General features: G+C 32.9%; 1 non-coding gene across 1 annotated transcript; it reads left to right on the top strand.

Moving 5' to 3' along the window:
• Positions 1-546: 546 nt before the first annotated feature.
• On the top strand, positions 547-626 carry TRNAL-UAG (transfer RNA leucine (anticodon UAG)). Its single transcript has one exon. It is a non-coding gene; the product is annotated as a tRNA-Leu (tRNA).
• Positions 627-9,133: the final 8,507 nt, after the last annotated feature.

Below are 9,133 nucleotides of genomic sequence, written 5' to 3'. Positions count from 1 at the left end.
TTCCTATCAATGAACTTTTCATAATTTTCCTAATAGAATCCTCATATTCTATTAGGAAAATTATGAAAAGTGGAGTATTCTTACAATAGGACTTACAACTTCCACCTATCTTCTCCAAAATCATAAGGTTAGTAAATCTTATTAATAAGAGCATAAAGACTTTCATTCTAGAAATTTTTAAAAAATCCAAAAAGCCTTTTCTATTTATCCATTTTATTTTAATTTCATCATTAAATAGAAACCCTTTTGGATTTTTTTCATTGTATTGAAAGAATTTTCAAAATGTAAAGGGGAAATTAATTAGAAAAAATTAGTTCTATAATTGCAAGTTAGAAAAAAGAAGTTCCAACTCTTTCAAGCAGTGTTTGTGTTTCTATTGGGCAAAGCAAGAGTTTATTGTAAAAAAAAAAAATGGAAACGATACTACCAAACGAAGTCTATTTTAATGAAAACTCTAATGTTCCTAAATTTTATGGACTTTCCCAATATCGACGATTCCCAAGATAATAGCTATTATTCTTTTAAGTTACCTATTATTTGAAGTTAGCCGCCATGGTGAAATTGGTAGACACGCTGCTCTTAGGAAGCAGTGCTCAAGCATCTCGGTTCGAATCCGAGTGGCGGCATTCTTGAAAAAGAATACAATAGATTAGAAATCAATTCGAAATTTACAATTTTGTAATGGGACCTTCCCCTTATGCTATTTGCAACTTTAGAACATATACTAACTCATATCTCTTTCTCAACGATTTCAATTGTGATTACGATTCATTTTATAACCTTATTAGTTCGTGAACTTGGAGGATTACGCGATTCGTCAGAAAAAGGAATGATAGTTACTTTTTTCTCTATAACAGGATTCTTAGTTTCTCGTTGGGCTTCCTCGGGACATTTTCCATTAAGTAATTTATATGAGTCATTGATCTTCCTTTCATGGGCCCTGTATATTCTTCATACCATTCCTAAAATACAGAACTCTAAAAATGATTTAAGCACAATAACTACGCCAAGTACTATTTTAACGCAAGGCTTTGCCACATCGGGTCTTTTAACTGAAATGCATCAATCCACGATACTAGTACCTGCTCTACAATCTCAGTGGTTAATGATGCATGTCAGTATGATGTTATTAAGCTATGCAACTCTTTTGTGCGGATCCTTATTATCTGCCGCTATTCTAATCATTAGATTTCGAAATAATTTCCATTTCTTTTCTAAAAAGAAAAAAAATGTTTTAAATAAAACATTTTTCTTTAGTGATATTAAATATTTTTATGCAAAAAGAAGTGCTTTAAAAAGAACCTCTGTCCCTTCATTTCCAAATTATTACAAATATCAATTAACGGAGCGTTTGGATTCTTGGAGTTATCGTGTCATTAGCCTAGGATTTACCCTTTTAACCGTAGGTATTCTTTGTGGAGCAGTATGGGCTAATGAGGCCTGGGGATCCTATTGGAATTGGGATCCTAAGGAAACTTGGGCATTTATTACTTGGACCATATTCGCAATTTATTTACATAGTAGAACAAATCCAAATTGGAAGGGTACGAATTCTGCACTTATAGCTTTGATAGGATTTCTTATAATTTGGATTTGTTATTTTGGTATAAATCTATTAGGAATAGGCTTACATAGTTATGGTTCGTTTACATTAACACCTAAATGATTACATAAAATAAAACCTTCATGAAATGAAGGTTTTTACTTTTATGTTTTATTTGAGAACCCCTTGAACGCCTTATCAAAGGGTTCTCAAAAATTCGAGATAGATCTAATTATACTTTTTTACTTATTTCTGCATTATATACTTTTTTACTTATTTCTGCATTAATAGAGCAGACGAGTAAAAAAAAGCAAACCTATTTAGGATAATAATTGGATAAGAGAGCCTCTACCCTGTCAACGGATAGGGAGAGAACAAAATCTGGATAAATACCAATTCCTATTACTGGTAAAAAGATACAGATTAAAATAAAGAGTTCTCGTGGTCCAGAATCCACAAAATTTGCGTTTGGAACATTAAATAGCTTGTATCCATAGAACATCTGGCGTAACATAGATAATAAATAAATAGGAGTTAATATCATTCCAATTGCCATTACAAAAGTAATTAGTGTTTTTGGCATTAACAGAAATTTTGGACTAGTAATTAGTCCAAAAAATACTACTAATTCTGCGACAAAACCACTCATTCCTGGTAAGGCAAGAGAAGCCATTGAAAAGCTACTAAACATGGTAAAAATTTTAGGCATTGGGATAGATATTCCCCCCAGTTCTTCGAGATAAACAAGACGCATTCTATCAGAAGCGGTTCCTGCCAAGAAAAAAAGTGTAGCACCAATAAATCCATGGGATAATATTTGTAAAATAGCTCCATTGAGTCCAATGTTGGTTATGGAACCAATTCCTATAATTATGAAACCCATGTGAGATACAGAGGAATAAGCTATTCTTTTTTTGAAATTTCGTTGACCAAGAGAAGTTGAAGCTGCATAGATTATTTGGATCGCTCCTATTATTACTAACCAGGGCGAAAATAGATAATGAGCATGAGGTAACAATTCCATGTTGATCCGAATCAATCCATATGCTCCCATCTTTAATAATATTCCCGCTAAAAGCATACATGTACTATAATGTGCTTCCCCATGGGTATCTGGTAACCACGTATGTAGGGGTATAATCGGCAATTTGACAGCATAAGCAATAAGGAAGCCAAAATATAAAAGTATTTCCAAGGTTGCAGGGTATGATTGATTAATTAATCTTTCCAAATCTAATCCTGGTTCGTTGGAACCATATAAGCCCATACCCAGAACTCCGATTAAGAAAAAAATGGAACCGCCTGCAGTATACAAAATAAACTTTGTAGCTGAATATAGACGCCTCTTCCCCCCCCACATGGATAAAAGTAAGTAAACAGGAATTAATTCTAACTCCCACATGATAAAAAAAAGTAAAAGGTCTCGCGAAGAAAATAATCCTATTTGACCACTATACATTGCGAGCATCAGGAAATAGAATAATCGCGAATTCCGTGTAATTGGCCAAGCTGCTAAAGTAGCTAAAGTAGTGATAAATCCTGTCAATAAAATAGATCCTAATGAAAGTCCATCGATTCCCAATCTCCAGTGGAAATCGAAGACATCTATCCATTTATAATCCTCCTTTAATTGGATTAAGGGATCCTCCAGTTGGAAATGATAACAGAACGCATAAGTCATTAGAAGGAATTCTAATAAACAAATAGATATAGTATACCACCTAACGACTTTGTTTCCCTTATGAGGTAAAAAGAAAATTAATGAACCTGCAAATATCGGCAAAACAACAAGTATTGTTAACCAAGGAAAATAACTCATGATAAAGTGATAAAGACAAGATACGTTTTGACCAGAAAAGCCCGTGCTCGATTATTTCGAGCACAGGCTTCTTCGGTAAAGAGGAATCAGACGATTCGAGTGAAGTTTTTTGTAACGTATCAATAAGATAGAGCCATGCTACGTGTTGTTTCAGGCCCTAAATAAACGCGGACACTTAAAAAATCTGTCGGGCAGGCAGATTCACATCTCTTACAACCCACACAATCTTCGGTTCTCGGCGCGGAAGCAATTTGCTTGGCTTTACATCCATCCCAGGGTATCATTTCTAATACATCTGTTGGACAAGCTCGTACACATTGAGTGCATCCTATACATGTATCGTAAATTTTTACGGAATGTGACATTGGATCTATAAATTTTTCTTTTCAACATAAAATTTTTCGATCTGGTAAAAATGAAATTAGTACTATAATGAGTCATATGTATTGTAGACACCAGACGAAGCAATGGTTTATCCAAACTTCAAAAAAAAAAATCTATTTTTTAATCTGTTTGTGAGAAAGCGTGAAGAGAGCCAAGAGACTTTAATTTTGGATTTCAACAATAAATAAGAAATAAGAAAGAATTTTACGAATTGTACAGACGAATTCGAATTAGCCAATAAATTGGCTATCGTCTTTTCAATATAAATTATTGCAATATTCAAATTGCAATATCAATGAATTACAAATACAAAAATTCATTTAAGTGAAAAAGAATACTATGCAATAATCTACTAAAAAAAATGGATATTCTCAAATAATACTAAGAAAATAGTATTGATTTCTATTTATTTTAATATGTGCGCCTTTGTTTAGAGGATTCTATGTCTAATTATTCAAAAGTCTAATTATTCAATAAATTAGATTGATTGATACGAGTGGATTTCCTATTACGATGGATGGAAGAAAGAATGGATAGTCCAATAGCGGCTTCAGCAGCTGCAAGGGCTATAACAAAAATTGCGAAAATATCTCCTTTTAATTGGCGACTATCAAATAGATCAGAAAATGTTACGAGATTTAGATTAATTGAATTCAGTATAAGTTCAAGACATATTAGAGCTCTAACCATGTTTCGGCTTGTGATCAATCCATAGATACCAATCGAAAATAAATAGACACTCAAAAAAAGTACATGCTCAAACATCATTAACTAACTCCTTATCAATCTCGATTCATTTCAATATGAGGGCAAGAATTGAACCGATTCAATTAATTACAATAGAACAATTACACAACAAAAGAAAAAAAAAAAAAAAAAAAAGGAGGTATTTGTTGGCAGTAGATGGATTTTACTAAATCAAAATTGTGATTCTTTAGTTATTTATTTTAGATTTGCAATTCTTATAATTTGTACTTTTTCTAAGTTTTCTTATTGCCGAGCCATAGTAATTGCACCTATTAAAGAAACTAGAAGAATTATGGAAATGAGTTCAAACGGAAGATAAAAATCGGTTGCTAAATGAATTCCAATTTGTTGAACATTATTTATGAGACCCTGTTCTACTATTTGGTTTGATCTTGTAGTCCAAAGAATTCCATACCACGACGTATCTGGGATAGTAGTCATTAGTGAAAAAACAATAGTTATACAAACGAGTGAAGTGAACCCATCTCCAATAGTCCAATAATTCTTATCTTTAGACCATTCTGAGCCATTTACGAACATTACAGCGAATATGATCAAGACATTTATGGCTCCCACATAAATAAGAAGTTGTGCGACAGCTACAAAGTAGGAATTTAATAAAAAATAGAATAAGGATATACAAACAAGAACTAATCCCAGCGAAAAGGCAGAATAAATGGGGTTGGTAAGTAATACTACTCCTAGACCCCCTAGTAGAAGAACAAATCCCCCAAATAGCATAAGAATCTCATGTATTGGTCCAGGTAAATCCATTATGGATAAAAAGAAATTAATAGTATAAAATTTTTCATGAACTGACTAAAACTAAAGGATTCAAGGAAGGAAAAAAGGATTAGGGTATTTTTTTGTGTATAAACTTATAGTTATAAATTATATTATATCACGAAAATCTAGTCTGATTTAAAATAAGAAATAATTTCCAATAAGCAGTAGTTTTTCGTTTTTCTTTATAGTTTAATTTTAAAGTTTAATAAAGAATTATTAGATTTTTATAACAGAAAGACAAAATCAAAGTTTAGTAATCAGTAATCGTTCTTGAATTCGAAGATTTTTCTTTGTTTATTTTACTTTCAGACGAATTCCTAATTGTTTGAATTGTGTAATCTCCCATTATGGAGATTGGTAACCGACTTAAAGCAATTTGATTGTAATTCAATTCATGACGATCATAGGTAGAAAGTTCATATTCTTCAGTCATTGATAAACAGCTTGTTGGACAGTACTCAACACAATTGCCACAAAATATACAAACTCCGAAATCAATACTATAATTAAGCAATTGTTTTCTTTTAATATCCTTTTCAAATCTCCAATCCACAACGGGTAAATCTATCGGACATACGCGAACACATACTTCACAAGCAATACATTTATCAAATTCAAAGTGGATTCGCCCTCGGAAACGCTCTGGTGTAATTGATTTTTCATAAGGGTAGTGAATCGTTATAGGTAAACGATTTGTGTGGGATAAGGTAGTTATGAAACTTTGACCTATGTACCTTGTAGCACGTATTGTTTGTTGACCATAACTCATGAACCCAGTTACCATAGGGAACATATTCATTCTAAATATCTATGAAAAAGATATGTTTCTTTCTCTTGTTTGAGAGAGCTTTTGTGTTGAAAATATTCTTACTATTATTGTATTATCTTATTTATAGTGAAACAAGTTGAGAAGAGGTTGTTAATAAGAGATTGCCCAGGGAAATAGGTAAAAGAAATTTCCATCCAAGATTTAATAACTGATCCATTCTCATCCTCGGTAAAGTCCATCTTATTGTGATAGAAATGAAGAGAAATAAATAAGCTTTAGTTAATGTAATAAATATACCCATTGTCATTTCCAAAATTCCAACTGCTTTATTCATTTGGAAAAAATCAAAAAAGGATATATAGGGAATAGATAAATTCCACCCGCCCAAGTAGAGAACTGTTACAAATAAAGAAGAAACTAATAAATTTAGGTAAGAAACAAGATAAAATAAACCATATTTGATACCGGAATATTCAGTTTGGTAACCTGCTACTAATTCTTCCTCCGCTTCTGGTAAATCAAAGGGTAATCTTTCACATTCTGCCAAAGAAGAAATTAAAAAAACCAGAAAACCTATAGGCTGACGCCAAATATTCCATCCAAAAAAACCGTATTTTGACTGTGCTTCAACTATATCAACTGTACTTGAACTGTTAGATAATCATAGTCGGTGATAACATCACAGTTCCCACCGCTATTTCAAAACCGTACATGAAACCTTAGCTTCATACGGCTTCTCTATGATCAGAAAAAGGAAAGGACTGTTTTGTTCCTAGCCCCGGGGGCGTAGATAGAATTAGATAAAATAAAATAGATTTGAAAGTCCTAAATTAGACCAAAGGAATTCCGTCTGCTAGAATAAGAAAAAGCGCTTCCGAATTGATCTCATCCTTTATAATATAATGAAAATTTTTCTTTGTTCAGTAATAACTTAATCTTGGAATAAAACACTTGTTACTTGTTATAGGAATTCAATTAATAAATGGAAAGAGTTGGGTATTAGTTCATGAGCAATTCTGCATGAATATGGATAGAGGAAGGAAATAATGAAAATTTTTTCTAGTGCACTCCATATCTTTTTTACTATTCTTCTTTCCCCAGGGAGGGGGTATTTAAAAAGAAAAAATGGATAAAGGGTTAATTCGTTCTTGATAGCCATTTCCTTAACAAGTGAATGGGAACATACTCTGGATCGGAATCCGAAGAAAGTACTACTTGATAATTTCTACAAATTGCAAGTCCTTATTATGATTCCTTTTATGGGCAAAAATCTCTAATGTTTTAGATTTTCCATTACTAATCCTTTATGTACTTTAGTGTTCCTAACCCTTCACTAACTTTTGGTGGATTCTTCTTATGGATTATTAAGTTATAGTAATAACTAGGAGTATTCTAGTAATGGAATTCCATATCGTGAATCCTTTATTCTTGGCCGCTTCAAGATATGATGACTAATTAAAAAATATCAACCTTGGGATAAAGAGTTTACACTGCTTATGTTTACTTCCACTTTTTTCTTGTACGTAGGAAATGAGATTTTTTCTTTTTACTACAAATTTATAAGCTGTTTTGTTTCACTCATATAGCTATCTAGTTTAACTTACCAACCCAAATACTAAATAAGAAAAGGAATATAAATAGTTAATGGATTTTATAGGAAAAAGATCTATTTTAACGAATCACACGTAGAGATATTGCTAGCACACAAAAAGTTAATGGTATTTCATAACTAATGGATTGAGCAGCAGCTCGTAGACCGCCTGAAAAAGAATATTTATTATTTGAGCTATATCCTGCCATAAGAAGACCAATAGGAGCTATACTTGAAATGGCAATCCATAAAAAAACACCAATACTAAGATCGGCTAAAACAAAATGATATCCCAAAGGGATAACTAAAAAACTTAATAAAACTGATATGACTGCTATAGAGGGTCCAATGCTAAATAAAGAAATATCTCCTCGGGATGGCAGAATATCTTCTTTAAAAAGTAGCTTAGTCCCATCTGCTATAGCTTGAAGCAGGCCCAGGGGGCCAGCATATTCAGGACCAATACGTTGTTGTATCGACGCAGATATTTCTCTTTCTAACCACACAATTACGAGTACCTCTATTGTTATTCCCAAAAGGAGGGTCAAAATGGGTAGAATCGATATCAGTCCATAGACTTCTTTTAATAATTCCAATTTCGAAAAAGAATTGATAGTTTCTACCTCTACCCTATCTATTATCATTTCAACGATCAACTTCCCCCATAATGATATCTATACTACCTAATATCGTCATGATATCAGCCAATTTCATTTTTTTAACTAGCTGAGGAAGAATTTGCAAATTAATAAACCCGGGTGGACGGATTTTCCATCTCCAGGGGAAAAGGCTATCATCTCCTACTAGATAAATCCCTAATTCACCTTTTGGGGCTTCTACTCTTACATAAAGCTCTTGTCTTGACAATTCAAAATTGGGCGAAGGTTTTTTACCAAGAAATTTATACTCAAAATCATTCCATTCAGAATTATTTTCTTTCTTAAAGCGTCGGACTTCTAAATTTTCATAAGGTCCTCCAGGAATTTTTTCTACAGCTTGTTGAATTATTTTGATGGATTCCCTCATTTCACCAATTCGTACTAAATAGCGAGCTAACGAATCCCCTTCTTTTTGCCATTGGACTTTCCAATCAAATTGGTTGTAAGACTCATAAGGATCTACTTTACGAAGATCCCATTGTATTCCAGAAGCTCGTAACATCGGTCCCGATAAGCCCCAATTTACTGCTTCTTCTCCGCTAATAAAACCTACTCCTTCAACTCGCTCTAAAAAAATTGGATTCTGTGTAATAAGTTGTTGATATTCAACAACTCCGCGTAAAAAATAATCACAGAAATCTAAACATTTATCGATCCATCCATAAGGTAGATCGGCGGCTACTCCTCCGATGCGAAAGTAATTGTGCATCATTCGCATACCTGTAGCAGCTTCAAATAGATCATATATTAATTCTCTCTCTCTAAAAATATAGAAAAAAGGAGTCTGTGCGCCGAGATCCGCCATAAAAGGTCCAAGCCATAGCAAGTGAGAAGC

This window comes from Triticum urartu, unplaced genomic scaffold (assembly GCF_056163025.1).
Source record: "Triticum urartu cultivar PI428250 unplaced genomic scaffold, HENAU_Tu73 scaffold1804, whole genome shotgun sequence".
Taxonomy (NCBI): domain Eukaryota; kingdom Viridiplantae; phylum Streptophyta; class Magnoliopsida; order Poales; family Poaceae; genus Triticum; species Triticum urartu.
The sequence above is the reverse complement of the archived record's forward strand: the minus strand, read 5'-3'. Positions and strand labels throughout refer to the sequence as shown.